Source organism: Haemaphysalis longicornis, unplaced genomic scaffold, assembly GCF_048455015.1.
Source record: "Haemaphysalis longicornis isolate Haplotype H1 unplaced genomic scaffold, Haemaphysalis longicornis Haplotype H1 scaffold_10, whole genome shotgun sequence".
NCBI lineage: Eukaryota > Metazoa > Arthropoda > Arachnida > Ixodida > Ixodidae > Haemaphysalis > Haemaphysalis longicornis.
This window is the reverse complement of record NW_027526204.1, coordinates 146,999,306-147,015,321: the sequence shown is the minus strand read 5'-3', so window position 1 is coordinate 147,015,321 and position 16,016 is coordinate 146,999,306. Positions and strand designations below refer to the sequence as shown.

Below are 16,016 nucleotides of genomic sequence, written 5' to 3'. Positions count from 1 at the left end.
ATAAATCCTAAACCGCTGTGCTGTACACCGAGTCTCTTTAAAATTCCATACACTGCTACATGCACCTGCATTGCTGCAAGGTGTTTTTTTCGTTGCCTAATAAGCAGTATAATGCATCAACTGGGAAGCCTTTGATCATTGGTTAAATACCTCCATGCGACCCCATAGCAACCTTGTGAAACTCCATGCACCGAGCTCCCTTATAGTCATCTTTAATACGCTGCCAAACGCATTGCAGGGGCAACATTTTACTCACGGGCAATTTAAGAAGTCTCATATGTAAATATGAATGTCGGAGGCCATAAAATAAACACCGCCTTAAAACCACATCTATCCTTAAGGAACACTACAGTGAACCACTGACGCTAGACCTCTAGGGCTTTCATATTTTCGAAAAAGGGCCAGTATTTTTCCCCGAAAAAATATCATCCAAGAAAATAATTTGTGGTTGCTCTTAAAAAATCGCTCTCACAAGCATGGGCAAAAAATAAAATACGAACAAGCGCTTCTAGCCACTGGTAATTCTACCGAAGAGACCCCACAGAGCTGCGCACAACTATGAAATACACACTCGACGGCGGAAACATCAAAACGGGCTCACTTTTAGTAATTTTATACGCACAAGGACAACAATTTATCTTATTATCTGGAACTTTCAAGGATAGGTTGCTTACACAATATTTATTATAACGGGAAATTTTCATGGCCTCTAGAGTTTCTCTCGCTTGAACTGGATGGCTATAATATCAAAGATTGGTGCGACTCCACACTCTGAATTGTAACGGTGTGCAGGCGCCTGCCTATTTTGTCGACGTACACGTGATCACACACCGTCGGCACCCTAACACCACATTTTTACGCAATCAAAAAACTGATTGACATGACGTACAGTACATTCATCCTTTGGTTCATTCCTGCCCCCAAATTTTTGTTTTAGCCTGCGAAAAGCAGTTCATATATTGTTTTTTTTTGCTGAAAAGACCATTGTTACACTGTAATTTTTCACAACTTACAGAAGTGTATGGGATAGTACACGCACATATGGAAGTAACATAACCTTCGACCCTTATTCTTAGGGCCCGCTGTTAGCGATTGTAGGTTGTTTCTTGTATTGTTAAAATTTCCTCGGCACCCGGCCACACGATGCCTGCGACACCCTTTGCAGATACCCAGCGTCCCGCACACGGCGTATCTGTTGTCTGTATGCCTCAGTGACCAAGTAAAAGCAAGACTTTACGAAAGGTTCTTGTATGTGCGTGTGGTACTGAATCACTCTTTTGAGGGGCTCAGTAGGACATGGCTTACTTCGTAGCCTGCTCAAGAACGTTACGGCTGAGATATGAAGCCTTCATTTTGGTTAACTGGGGTGGCTGGAGCAAGGGCAGTAGGCGATTAAGGCGCGATGGGGCTGTAGGTGCATTTGCACAGGGCAACATGCCCATGAAACCGGCCGTATCTCTTGTAAAGTGTGCAACCGCTAAGTCCATCCGGGTCATGCCACAAATTATTCGCAGGGCATTCGAAGTTATGAACTGCCTGTCTGATTCTCTTCTAAATGTGGCCAACCGGTATCTCAACGTCCTCCGCAAGAAAGCAACCCTCTTTATGATACTGTGAAATAATTAGGCACTTCTCTAGGCGTAGCAATAAAAGTGGGTCTCAGTCCACTGTACAGTCTACACTGCACACTCCGGTACACAGTCCAGTGTCTCACAATACAAAGTAAAATACTGATTTACCGGCGAAGGCATGCATAAATTTGTTTTCCTAGGGTATTCTACACTCACGTAAACCCCATTTAGAAGGGCAATGGTCACGCTACCTTAAAATAACTGCTGAATCAAAGTTATTCATTGACAGTTACATTTCTACCGGTATTGAACAAATACGGACACTGCAATGAAGGTCCAACATGTGTTTGATAATAATTTGAATCCAGCATGCACTAATTAGCGACCGCCGACTCGAGTACATCGCTTCAAAACGCATTCACCTATCTATGGGAGACATTCTGATTTGATTTGATTTGATTGGATTTTTTATTTCTTGGCAGAAACCAAGGGGACGCTGAGACTACAGGCGAACGTGGCCTGACAGAGGATTCAACCACCCGATTTACAGCGTACATAACAACACTTCTGTTCACAAATTTAAGCATGATAGCCCAATCGTAATAGACAAATAGCACAAAGCAAAGTCGTTACTACACTTCTTATGCATTATACAAAGCATAGGTAAAAACAAAAGCATAGGTAAAAAGTAAAAATACATTATAATAGTTTTATTTGTTTTGCCTTAACATTGTGATCCAAAATAGAGCTGAAGCATCTTAGTCATAGTTGTTACCAATCCACAAGCGTTATAATTTTGGTCGGAAGACCTCGAAGCACAAAGAAATGTGTGTACGACATAAAAGAAAATGGTCAGGCATGTTCCTTTCGAATATTCACTAAAATTACTTTTACATGATGTCCGCAATGCTTTTTAAGGAGCACAAGAGTCGCAAAATTCGTCTAGCAAAACGTATGCCATGGCACGGACTTACAAAGGTAAACTTGATGTCCAATTACATTCAACGGGGAAGTTGTGCAGATGGGATACCACATTGACCCGTCCGAAGTGGAAACTCTTCTTAAACACCAATTTGTAGTACTACGTCCAAACATACACCAAGGCCAGCCACGTGACTTGGCACAAAGTTTGCAGCTGAATCCGGATTCGAACACCTTTTTTATTTTGCCTTTGGAATGTCGGACGTCGGAGAGCTAATGAAACGGCTCCTGTGCTTCCTCTTCCGAAATGTTTCGCCGAGCAACAGGGTCTATGCTTATAGGGCTATCGCGATAATTGATCAGGCACAGGCGCTCACATTTCCAGACGCCGAATTACGCGATCGATGGCCTAGCGCAGTGATTCATGTAGCGCTTTGCGCTGGGCCCAGTTTAGAAATTTTTTCCTCGTAAGCATTTAATTATCCCCTATTAATCAGCTAACCAAATATACGAGCGCGCCTGCTAACACTACTACTCATACTCGCGTTGCGACTGCGGAGATTATTAAAGACGTGCTTTTTGTGGGATGCCCAATCGGGCTAGCTGAATACGATCTATTGCACGGCAGAGATGCTCCATCGTTTATTAACGCACAAATAATTTTAAAGAGCCAACAAGCCTGCCTCTTGTGCACCGAGTTTACAATTAGCCTTAATTACTATCGCTACACGTTCCTCAGAACTGGATGCTAGCGTTTTTACCAGATCACGGTAATTTGCGTTCCGCGTGTTATGGTAAACAGAGCAATGGCTACGTATTATGCTAGCTTAATCTTGCTTGTTATGCTTATATGCCAATGTCGGTAAAGAAATGGAATTATCGTCATTACAACTGCATCAATAGCATACACATATGGTGCCTTATATGAATGAAACATAGACATCTTACACCCTTAAGTGGAGCGAATATGTACAGGAATACTTCCTTGTGCACCGAAGTTACAGTTCACAATTATGGCTAATCTCAGAGGCCTTTTAAGCCAGCTATGCAACTCACACTATTGTATACACCTTCCCAATGCTGCGAGAAATATTAGGCAGGCCCTAAATGATGTCTGGTCGTTAACGGGGCCTCTGTGATAACAAACTCAGCCACTACACCGTACAATTTATTTACCCAAGGGGCCATGGAGCCGTTTCGTTGTGTCCTGACTCTAATTCGAGAAAATGCTTTTTCTTTTAGGAAGCACCCAAAAGAAGAAAAGCTGAAATTTCAAGTACTGATGATGATGAGTATGGGGTTTAAAGCCCTGAAACCGCACAAATGTTGAAGCACACCGTAGCGGAAGGTTTCGGATTAATTTTGACCACATGGGAATCTTTAATGGACGCCGAATTCTCGAACACACGGGCGTTTTTGCTTTTCGCCTCAATCAGAAAATCGGCAGCCGCGGCTGGGAATGGAACCCGCCTAGTTGGGCTGGGACATCACAATGCTTTAGCCAGTGAAACACCGTGGCGGATAAATTTCAAGCACTGCTTGTTCTTGCCGCGGTAATGAATTGTTCTGCGAATAGCCAGCCTCTTTCCAAACACATCACCGTACGACCGAAGGCCTTTCAAGACACATCACCGGACGACTGAAGAGTACGTCTTTGTGAGCGTGTCGTGTGATAATTCTACACTTTTTGATTTGCTACCTTGCGCCGAAAATCCTGGTTTTCATTCGTAAAACTAACCACTCGCCTCCCCCTCCCCCTAAAAAAAAAAAAGATCACGCATCAGTTCTGGTGTGTAGTTAGCATATTTCTCCCCGCTACACTTTACTTCAAAAACACGTTATGGTTGTTCCTATCTAGCGGCCGCACGCACCCTACCGCAAAAAAAAATGAAGTAGGAAAGCCTATCGATTGGTACATAGTTTTCTGTTTCTAATTTATTGTATAACGCTGCAAGTACTACTGGAAGAGGTGTCCCATATACAATGCTTCAACTGCATGAATATTTGCGTAGGTGTACCGATAAATAATGAAAATAACTAGTTATGAATAGCTAAGCGTCGAATGTTAGCTAAACAAGCAAACAAACAAGTAAAGCGCATTTATCCAGAAGCGTTTGCGACCAATTCATTCATTATTGTGTTACGTGCACAGCATTCCACTATGAAAAACTGCGGGAATTGTAAAAGCCGCGCCAAAATTTGAAAAACACGTGAGGCCGGACTTCTCGAAGTTTTGGTAACCAAATTTGTAAACCCGGAAGGTTTGGCACACAATCACTTACAGCAGAACTATAAATGATGATTATGATGATAAATAATATTATTAGGAAGGGGAGAACCAAAGGTCTCTGGAGCGCGAAGAGGGGAAATATGGAAGAAAGTAGACGCCCACTAAGTCACGCTCGGCAGGCCGCTGGCAACGCCGAACTGGGCTAAGGCCACCCGGTGTTCAGGATGTTCAAGGATGCCCGTATGAATTGCTTTTATATCCGAATTTTGAAAAACATTATCGTTCAGTCTACGAAGATCAAAAGCAGAGCATTGCAGAACAAGATCCACTGCACCCTGCGCATGTAGCTTTTGTCGCACCATGTGTGAAGCAAACACGGAACTACAAATTGCAGATTTTTCGAAGCAAGGCAAGGAAAATTAGCAAGGTATAAGCTTTTGTTTTTCTTTTCTCTGTTTGTGCTCACTCGGTGCTGAGTGGATGTGTTCCACGTCACTTCTACCTTTTCATGATATTTTTAATGAAACAACTAAATATAACACCCCCCCCCCCAAAAAAAAATAGAAAAAAACGTATACAGGGAGTGCCCGAAAATCTCCAACATCGAGGGACACCAACCTCTGGAGGTGTGGGCCACGTACAGGCATTTTAAACCCGGCTTTCGTATCCTAGACTGGATCCCGCACTAACCCTAACTGCGGCTTCGGCTCGCCAAGGTGGAACGACGGCGGCGTCCTAGCCCTAGCCGCTTCCACCCCGTCTCCAGCATCCATCCAGACTTGCGACTTCCCCTGATGGCAGGAGCAGCACGACTGACGGCATCGAAGTATAGCGTGAGCCAATTTCGCCTTAAGATTTCACGGAGGAAGCTCGCTGGTTGGCACGCCATGGCCGCCGAGGCGCTCGCACCTTTTCCAAGCTAAGCGGAACCGGAGAACACCCCCTTGAGCAAGGCGTTGTCGGCTCCCGTGAGCCAGATTGAAAGCCCCGCGCGCAACAGCCCCTACGTATACGCAGAATCGGTCGCCGTGACAACCGAACCTGTCCAGCGAACATATCAAAATGGTGCTCCGGCCGAGGACGGGCCTCGATGTAACCAAATTCAGCAACGGGGGATCTTCATGACGGGGTGGTGCACGCCATCGGCGTTACTAAGAAGAGGCAGTCGAGAATCTCCTCCGCATTAATTCGGAGACAAATATCATCATTGCGAGCACTCCACGCATGCAACGTGCCAAAAATTACAACGACGTGAAGGCACTCCAGATTGTAGGAAAGGTGTACGAGGTCACCGCGCATGCGGCACGACTGAATTACACCGTCAAGGGGCTAATTCCCAATATCCACGACTACACTCTAAGCTGGGTAACCCTTAATAGAGGTATACATTTTCGAATTTTTGTAACCTATAATTTATAAGGTACAAATGTAACCTATATCTTCGTAACCCTTATATACGTATACACGTAAGAGTTACTCATTTATCGGTTACTTTGACGCTTTCAGCATGTATACCTTTATATAAGTTACATCTACCGCCATCCAAGGCCGCACATTTGGAAGGTGTCATGTTGCGCGCCAGGCGGACTTTCGCCGGCACCGCTGTGGCGACGCCCCGAAGGCGCCTTTCCCTCGTAATAAACAAATATCGCGTTAGTGGAAGACGATATGTGCGACCATGCTGTCCATTGCGCTGTCTAAACTTTTGCGTGGGGTGTCTTTTGTTCGTCCTTTAAACAAACTGCCGGCCACACGGCTGGGGCTAAAAGAGGTTACTATTATAATTCCTAAAATTGCGGTACTAAAAAGCTTGAAAACGTTGTCTTAATATATATGCATTGCATTACCTGTTCGATAATCGTTACCAAGGTTGTCACCCAAAAATCTTTGTGAGTATTGGCAACGCTTAAGTCTTATAAACAGGCATAACTAAATTTCATGTTTGCATCAGCTTTGTGCGGTTTACGAAACCAGTATCGAACATGCATGATAGGTCTTTTAATAAATTGCGGGCATGAATTTTAGCTTTAGTTAAACAACATTAGGCTTTAGTGAAACTACGCTTTAGTGGAAACATGCACTTGATAGCATACTTCAAAAGGACGCCAAAGTTATAACATAGCCTTAAGCCAAAAATTCTTGTCTGACAACTTAGGCCATGATTATCAACAGAGAATTGCAGTACATGCACATATATTTGCGCATTTAACAGGAGCACATTTTAAGAAGTTTGGCATTAGTAGTTTTGAACATTCACATTTATTATTATGAAACACCTGTGGGCTATTTATTAAAGAGCAAAGCTGGGAACCACCCCAATGTAATTATTGTCCCTTAATGAATATTAGACGAGTGCGGATTCCTGAGAGAACTGGCGTTTCCAGTATTGCTTTAGACTTCCAGGTAAAACTCGGTTTATTGACATACCCTTATTAAACCGTTGCGTGAACAGCTTCACAAACATGGCCAAATATACAGATTCTTTACCTCAATATTTGCACGGATGTATGCAAAGTATTTCAAATTGTTTGGTACTGCAATTGAACAATTTCAGACGAATTCGAGTTTGAGCTACAGTTATTAGATGGTTCTCAGAGGTGCACTTTCCCAGTACAGCGTTATTGTCATGGTTCCCCACAGAAAAAACGCAGAAAGTGGGAAAGTAGAAAGAACATTTATTACAAATTCACTGTTTCATACAAAGCAGTGTTTATGGCTATGTTCCCTGCATTCTCTGTTTCACTCAGAGTCTAATATTACACTTGTAATTCACTTGTCTTTACGAATCCATCTTTACACTTCCCTCTTAGGTTCCTCTTAACAGTTCCACCTGAGTTGTGATTCCCACGCCAAGTTATCGTCTATTATGCAGCACTAACAAGTTTCTAGGCCGATTGCAATCTGTCTTTTGGATAAACTTTATATGGGATCTATAATTTCCTGCATGAAAAAAGGCGCTTGGAAAAATTCAGAGATAAGCTTCGCAATTTACGTAGTACACAAGCAGGTACAAAATCAGGGCACGCTGAAGATTTCCCCGAGGTCATCTGAATGACTTGTTCCCTGCTGCCGCAGATGGAGGTATAAATGTGAGGGGCCGTCACTTGGATTTCCCCACCTTGAAGAGCCATCTACAGAAAATTTCAGAAAAAGAACAAAATCCAGTTCAACCATAAGCCCCTCACACCAAATCACAGGCATGTGAAGTACGAAAAATATATTGCACGAAAATGAAGACGGAGACCAGAGAATGAAATGAAAGGCCACACCAGAGAAGGAGTGATTTACGGCCTTTCAAATAATTCCACATCATTTCAGTAATCGTTACGCAGAGCAATTTGGCCGCATTGTTCAGAGCAACGCGAAGCCGCTATAGTCATACCGGCCAACCTTCCCGAATTTTAATCGTGCCGTGTTCCTGTTTATCTCGCGAAATGTTTCTGCATGCTCACCCAGAACAGGCAGAAACTCTGATATACGTTTGCAAAAGAGAAAGCAAAAACATTTCCGCTCCTTCATGTGGAATCACTAGTACACGCGACAGAGCGAACTTCGCACTAAACCCAGGAAACGTGCTTTCACGATGCTGACGCCCTCTGCGTCACATTTTTGGCTGTACTTAAACATCTGCCTCCCCCCCCCCCCTTGTATTGGCAGTTTCATTTTGAACGAGGATCCCACGTGGAAGCCGAAACGTTTTTCATTTCAGTAAGGTGTTCTACCGGCGGTTTCTCCCTTGGCTATTCGTAAAAAGGAATCGCCAACTTACATTTTTTCTTCGTCCAAATGTGTTGTGGAAGAGGATACATCTAGAACTTGCACCGATCTTCAAGTGGCATTCCCGGGAGGTTTGTACCTGTAATGACTCAAAGGGTTATTTGGGTTAAAATGTAATAGGCTTTAGAGCTGGGCAGTTGGTATACATTCATAATGAAAGAACACCTCAAACTTGACAAGACGAAGAAAAGAACACAGCACCAGCCCTCACTAACAACTGGAGCTTTCTTAAAGAGCTCTTTTCGAAAAAGAGTTCTTCTTGTTGGCTCTGCAAAACCACGCATCTTATAGAATAGGTAGAGTTGCTGAAAAACTACAAAGCTCCATGCTGAGGAAATCGTTACATGAATTCATAAAGTTCATGTAGTAACGAACTGATAGAAAGAGTCACTAAACATGAGGCAAAACAAGATACGAAATATAACATCATAACACTTGAAGTAAGGCCTCGCATTTTTACAAGTGAATCATACTTTTGTCTGTGCAGGCCTGGGTGCCATCTTTACAAAGAATAGTTGAATGAATGAGTTTTAGTTATTGCATTTTCATACCATTGTTTCCACGGAAATCAGACTTCATTTCAACTTGTGTCATACGCAGGGGAGTCCTGGTTGTCAGCTCAAGGAACACTGCCTGCAAGAAAAACAGTAGTGCTCATAAGTCATAGCATAGGTAGCCAGATGCAACCACACTTTTCAAACAGCCAGGAACAGATGAGGGTGCAGCACCCATTTTTACACCTGCACTTACTTGTCTCTGTGTAATTCGTCACAATTTCTGTATCATCAAAAAAAAAAAACAATCAAGCAGCCTGCATGCTGGCTCATACATAACACTATTCTGTAAAGTCGCTTTACTGCACTACACTAGTATCACGCAGGACAACCACTTGCCCTGCAATACCACGCGAATAAATAAGCGACCGATTTGTGCCAATGGGAATAATAAACCCACTTAACATGGTGACAATGCGCCGCTACCTCAAAATGACTAACACCAAATTTACTCACTCAAGGAAAAGAATGACAAAAATGAAGAGTGTTGTAGATATAAAAACTCTTTATTGTGCGGCAGGGCAAACTTTCACAAAAAAAAAGAAGCTTGTGCTGGACAAAAGTGAGTTTAGAAATTTCGGGCAGCATTTAGTGGACTACTTTTCTGCAGCACACACCTTGTGTTTATCCGGATATATTAGTACAAGACCAATAAACTAAACACCATTCCGAATATATGCAGCGAGAAAAATGAATATTTCCCGATGACTGAAAGAAAATGATAATACCCAGAGAATAGCGCGATAATATAAGACTTTATTGGGAAAAAAATTCAAATATTCAAGCAGAGCTACCTGACAATTACATGGGCCAATAACTCGTCAAGTGCGCCCAATGCAGCCAGCAGCGTAAACAAAACGCTCAACACATGACGAAGGCGCCCAGAGCAGAAAGCAGGTCACGAGCGCCATTATCTGTTATGATGTACGGGCTTTCACGATCGTCCGCTCTAGTCTGACGCAACGAACGCAAGCCCGTGATTTCATTCAATTGCCGTCGCGGACAACAGAAAACGTACAGCGAAGCAACCAGTCGGGTAACGAAAATCCCTCTCGAATGCTGCAATTTCAAATTGAAAAGCCCCCAGCGAAAAGATACATCCATTGAAAACACGGAAACCGTTACGGAAATATACTCACCGAGTTCGCTTTCACTGGCGCCGGGGCATTGGTCCAACATGCGAACTTGACGCTGGTCGTAGGAGAACGGGCCGTGGAGCGCTGCCAGTCACAAATGGGCTCGCCGCAGCCTCCGCGACTCACGCGGAAAAATAAGTCTTGTAACAGCAATCCTCGCTTCATCGCAGCGGTATCACAGCGGTAAAAAGGCTCGAGTGGCGCGAAAACGCGGCCACCGGGCCTGCGGGCGCCGCCATTTCTCTATATCCCGTCATGCAACAGAGAAATCAACGGCCGCCTGGAGAGAAGGCGCGACGAGCATCTCTTATAGGTTACAGGGCGTTTTATAGGTTACAACGTAAAGGTTACATGTCAGATTTTGTTGATGTAACCTATAAATCATTAATGTAACCTATAAACCGCTTTTAACTCCACGCTTGTAACCCTTATAATGGACTGGGATAAAGAAAACATCAAAATGGATCCATTGTAACCTTTATTTTATAGGTTACATCCCTTTAGAAGTTACATTATGGGTTACCAGGATTAGAGTGTACGGCAGTGCCGAAGATATCATGAACAGCCTGGCGTACAGAAAAAATCCCACCTTCCTTCAGGCAAGACGACTCGGCCGCACCAACTCGGTTCTTATCGTGTTCGCTGGTAAAACCATCCCGCCCTACATCTACTATCAAGCTGCCGATTACCGCTGCTTTGTTCTTAAGAAGCGCCCCGAAATCTGCAACGGATAAGGCTGACTAGGACACTGCATGGAAGTGTTCCCAGACCCGGATAAGAAAATATGTGAGCACTGCGGCTTAGAGACGCAGGGTAAAGGACACCCGTGCTCGCCCAAGTGCACACACTGCGGCAAAGTCCATGCCAATGCGGACAAGGAATGCCGACTCCGCTATCAAACCCCCTACGTACTGAATTTGCGCAAGTGGTACAGACAGCGCAGGAAACATCCGCAAGATCCCCGGCAACAACAGCACGGTAATCGTGACGAAGGAAACTCGTCAAGCGCAGCGCAGTGCATTCAGCGAAGTGCATTGGTAGAACACTGCAAAAAAAGCAGACGACATGATCGACGCGGACGGCTAGCAGGTGATTGGCACCGGAACCAATAACTCAAAAAGAATACTCCTCGAGTCCGGACACATAGAAGGGAACATGGGAAGGTCTGAATAGATCCCTTGGAGCCCTTCCCAGAATCTACACCCGCGGCTTCCGACGCGAAAGGGCAAGATGTAGTAAAAGAAAAAAGAAAAAGAAGCCGCCTTATATAACTGCTGCTTCTTGTCATACACAGTCAGCCCTGATGAATGAGCATAGTAGGCTCCGAAACATTGGGACCGCTTTCAACAAACACCCTTGATTGGCGTATTTGCCTCTTGCTCAATGCCGTAATTTGCATGCGTCTGATTTCTATTCTCGCCGTGGACTGCGCACGGAGGGCTTTTAGTCTGTATTAAGGAAATGATATTTTTATCTGAAGTTTGCTCTCCGTTTTTTTGTTATTGTGTTATCTACTCAGAAAACATAACTCGATTGCCTATTTCGCAATAGGTTGCAAATATCGTTTTTTGTACGGGGCTATGGGAGCCCGGTGAGGTTCAAGTAATTACGCCACATTGGAAGGGACGACAAATCAGTAGGTCTGAGTATTGCGCAACAAGTCAAATTAAAATTAGTTACTTTTTTGGCCCAGTATGGTACAGTTAGGTACTATTAAAACCCGTCAAGTGCGTTGTTTTTACCACGTGTGGCTTGACAACACGATATCTCTTGTCCGATACCTACTTCACGATTTGACGTTTTTATTATTCCTTCGGACGCCTCGAAAGGCACGCTAGAGAAACAGAGAGAGAAACATATTTAGTTGTCCTTCTAAAAATCTTCTGCAACGCTGGGGTGCGTTCATCAGTGTGCTGTAAAATTGGCGCAACTTGATTTACGTCCGTCTGTTTTCTTCTGCATAAATACCCCTTAAACAGATTTCACTGCAGCGCTCTACAGCGGCTCTCCTCGTCGTCGTAGCTCGTTCGCTGTCCCATTCTACCGAATGCCGGCATCAGACGGTGCAGCGAGATAAAGGACCCAAGTAAAGACCGGCGCTGCGGCGTAACGCGCCCAAACAAAGGATTCGAAAAACACGCTATCTATCTAGCCATCACCGTTCGAGACTCCTGAACCGCTGGTGCTTGTCATACATCTCCCCGTTGTTTAGCCAAACTGCAGGTGCATTAGAGGGAAAGCCCGTGTATAAACCGGCCAGCCCCGAGTCCATTATGTTAGGAACGCCAACTGGGTTGCTTTTATGATAGTAAGCGAGTAAAGTCACCGTAGAAAATGACGCGTTCAAAACTTCGCATTTATGCGCCGGCAAGGGCGAGATTAAAGCAAGCACAAAAGAAAATTGGCCGCGTATCTGCTCCTTCTGTTGCAAAGGTCGACAAAGGACGATAGTCGTTCGTCGACATTTCCCAAGTAAATGCCTTACTTCGCTTTACCGCTCACCTCTCATGCTGTTTTTTTCCCCGTCCTGTTCCCCTCAAGGTAAACTCGCCAGAGGTTTGCTCAAGTAGAATTAAATTTACCGCGTTTCACCACACCAGGCCGGGTGCCTCGAGGCCAGCGCTACCATACGGGAGAGACGCACGTGGATTGAGGCACCCTACTTCAGCGTTTATAGAACCACGTTGCCCTTCTTCTGGAACATATCCAGTGCATCATTCGTAACGATCCTGCCGTTTGATTTCTTAAAATGAGCCAGAAGCTGTTGTTGTGCGAGCTACAGCAAGCGAAGCAGTGATTTTTTTTTCTCTAGTGAATGTAGAATTTTCTATCACAAAAATCAAGCATCCATAAATGTTTTATAAAGGCACGCTGCAAATATCACTTACCTATAATTTTCGCTTCATATTTGCGTAATGTATTGTTCTTGGTCAAAAATGTTGAAAAGTATGAACATTGCTACGGGACTTGGACGTTTAGATTTAGCTGTGGGTATATAAAGCTGTTGGGCAGCTTCTGTTTAACTTTGGCCGGATGGTTGAATTGATTCACAGACAGGCAGACAGAAACAAAGACCAAACTTTTAGCGTGTAAGTAGCCCAAGAAAAACTATCGTCTTTAAAAAGAACATAACTCCCTCTCGCGCTTTTCCAGGCAAGGGCGCGCGAGCACTGTCAAGGCGGGAAATTTGAATTGCATTGGACAAACCTCCGTTCAAATTGTTAATAGAGGAGTGACACAGCAAGGCGAAGAACGTGATGGGTTGTAGCAGTGAGCGGAAAATGACGCCACAGACAGCTTGTACGTTGAGTGAAACGGTTTTAATTTTTCGATAATTATATCTCGCATCAAGAAATGTTTTTATAGCAAGCAGCAACCAAGTACCTAGGAGTGCGCACGCACGCACGCAAGCGAGCATCGGGTACAACAAGGCGCTTCTTCTTGGTCTAAATTTTTTGGGCTACCTTTGGGCTTTCTTGTGCTTTCTTGCCCTAAGATAACGCAGGAGCTTTTAGCTGTCGTTCACTATAATGAACGAATTAAATTACTGGCCAGCCTACGTTTCAGTTTGGCCCTGTCTTGAATGAACCTGAAAAAAGTCACTAATGAGCAGTTGCCAGGAACCAAACAAATAGCACCCTCCACGGGCTCCACTGCCCGACGGCTTACGTCCTGCCGACTTGCCGGTTTTTGCAGAATGCGGGGCTCACAAGGGTTCCTGAATAAGTGCAACATTCAATCACGTTTAGGACGCCCACAGCCTCTGGCAAGTCAGTCAGCTGACCAAGAAAATTCCTAACCATGGCTGCATTCGATCCTGCATAGTCAATACCTCAGAGATTGATATTGCCGAAGAAGCCGCGAAAGGCACGCCATCGCTACTACCCAAGACCCAATCACCATACTCCCCGGCTCTCAGGCAGCTTGCAGACATTACCTACAAGGTCGCATTTCTAAAACGGCACTTCGTCTTTTTTTAACAAGACCGGGCATTCCCGAAGTTTATATAGTTTTGGTGCCAGCACATCAATCCTTTGAGGGGAATGAGGCGGCCCATGCCGCCACCTGCGATAATATACACCGGGCGGTTTCTCTCACCGGGAAGTCAACACCCGTTACACCTAACCTGCAACCTCCCTTCCACTACAGAGACATGTTGGCGCACTACCGAAACAAAAGGTGAATTTTCCCCAGTGCGCACCACCAACTCACAACGGATGAAGGAGCAATGTTCAGACGACTACAAACTACCAATTATCCACACCCCACCCTTCTTCATGGCACTTATTCAGCAGACTATTAAGCCACCTGGAACTGCTGCCCGACGTCCGGTACCCTATACCACCAGGTGTGGGAGTGCCAGAGAACATCGGACCTGCAACGAATCCCCATACGCTCCATACAACAGAGGACGGTGCGGTTGACCAGCAAGGACACTAAGTTTCAGCTAGACCTGGCAAAAACAGCCGCGCTGCCAGCCGCAGACAGCGGATCCCGGACTAGGGATACCCTCCGCCGGGCTGGTGCCCTAACAACCACAACTATTGCTGTCAATACACATTTTATTGATTCATTTACTTTTCCTACTAAGAGTGGGTTTGGCGGACAGACATTCAGAAGGACTGAGTGGTGATTGCATCAGCCTTGAAGGTTTTGCTTCTTTCACAGGCTAACGAAGAGTTCGCACTGAATGCGTATATGTAATCATGCACTGGATCCGAGGCGCCTGCGGGTGGCGTTGTCAGAATGTAAAGTAGCAGGGATTGCATAGACGATATCGGTGTTTCGTGTGATATTCTTCTTGTATGGTCATATATGCACGTTTGCTGACGTTCTTTTTTTGTTGAACTGGCGTGGTTGGCCCTAAAGATAGCCCCCTTGCAAGCAACAGTGTACACCAACGCCTATTTTGGTTTGTTCTGCTTCAACTGCTGGCCCTAAAGGGAAGTGTCGGTGGTACCGTGCTCAGAATAGAGCTCAATTCAGCGAGTACACAAAGCACGCTTCTTGACGACCGCATAGGAGATGAGGGGGACAGAGACGACGTGAGTTAGGAAGCATCTGCCAGGTTTTTAGTTGAGAAAGACCCAGCAGTTACTTCATCACATAGGGCTAGCTGTCAGTTATATTTTATTTAATAGAGCTTGCGAACGTTCATCCCATCAGCGCAAATAAAAACTTTGATGGAGAATTGCACCTGAAGGGGACCCGTATATAAAGCGTCCGGCACTGGAGTTGAATTCACATTTCTGCACTGTCGAGGAGCATGCAATTTAAATATTTGACGGGTGCTGCCTCGGCAGACAGGTAGCTAGAGGCCCTTCATTAAGCCCAATTTCTGTTCGAAAAGCAAACGCGCTAATAATTGCGAATACATCGCGGCGTGTTCTGCACATTACTAACTGTACGCTGCACAACGCATCACCAGTCTTATACGTACGACGGGCACCCGCCGCGGTTGCGCAGTGGCTAAGGCGTTGTGCTGCTGAGCACGAGGACGCGGGTTCGATTCACGGCCGCGGAGGCTGATTTTCTGATGCATGTTGAACCACAGCGCAAACGACGAGACATAGGACGATAGCAATGGGGACACACGAAGTGCTTTGTGAGGACCAAGCGCATCGTGGGTCCCCTAGCTATCGCCCTGTCTTGTCGCTTGCGCTGTGGTCAACATGCATCCCCAACTCGGCCAAGTTTTTACGTTGCTAAGCTTTATTTCTGATGGAGGCGAAAAGCAATAGCGCCCATGTGTACGAGATTTCGGCGCCCGTTAAAGAACCCCAGGTGACCAAAATTAATTCGCAGCCCTTCACATCAGCGTGCCTCA

General features: G+C 45.0%; 2 long non-coding RNA genes across 2 annotated transcripts in view; one reads left to right on the top strand and one right to left on the bottom strand.

Annotated features, from left to right (window-relative positions):
* Positions 1-16,016, top strand: part of LOC144159598 (uncharacterized) — a 699,997-nt gene that overhangs the window by 436,182 nt on the left and 247,799 nt on the right. The gene's annotated exons all lie outside the window — the stretch shown is intronic.
* On the bottom strand, positions 7,453-10,517 carry LOC144157996 (uncharacterized). Its single transcript, XR_013319931.1, has 4 exons — positions 10,193-10,517; positions 9,051-9,132; positions 8,492-8,578; positions 7,453-7,853 (listed from the first exon to the last, which is right to left on the bottom strand). It is a non-coding gene; the product is annotated as an uncharacterized LOC144157996 (long non-coding RNA).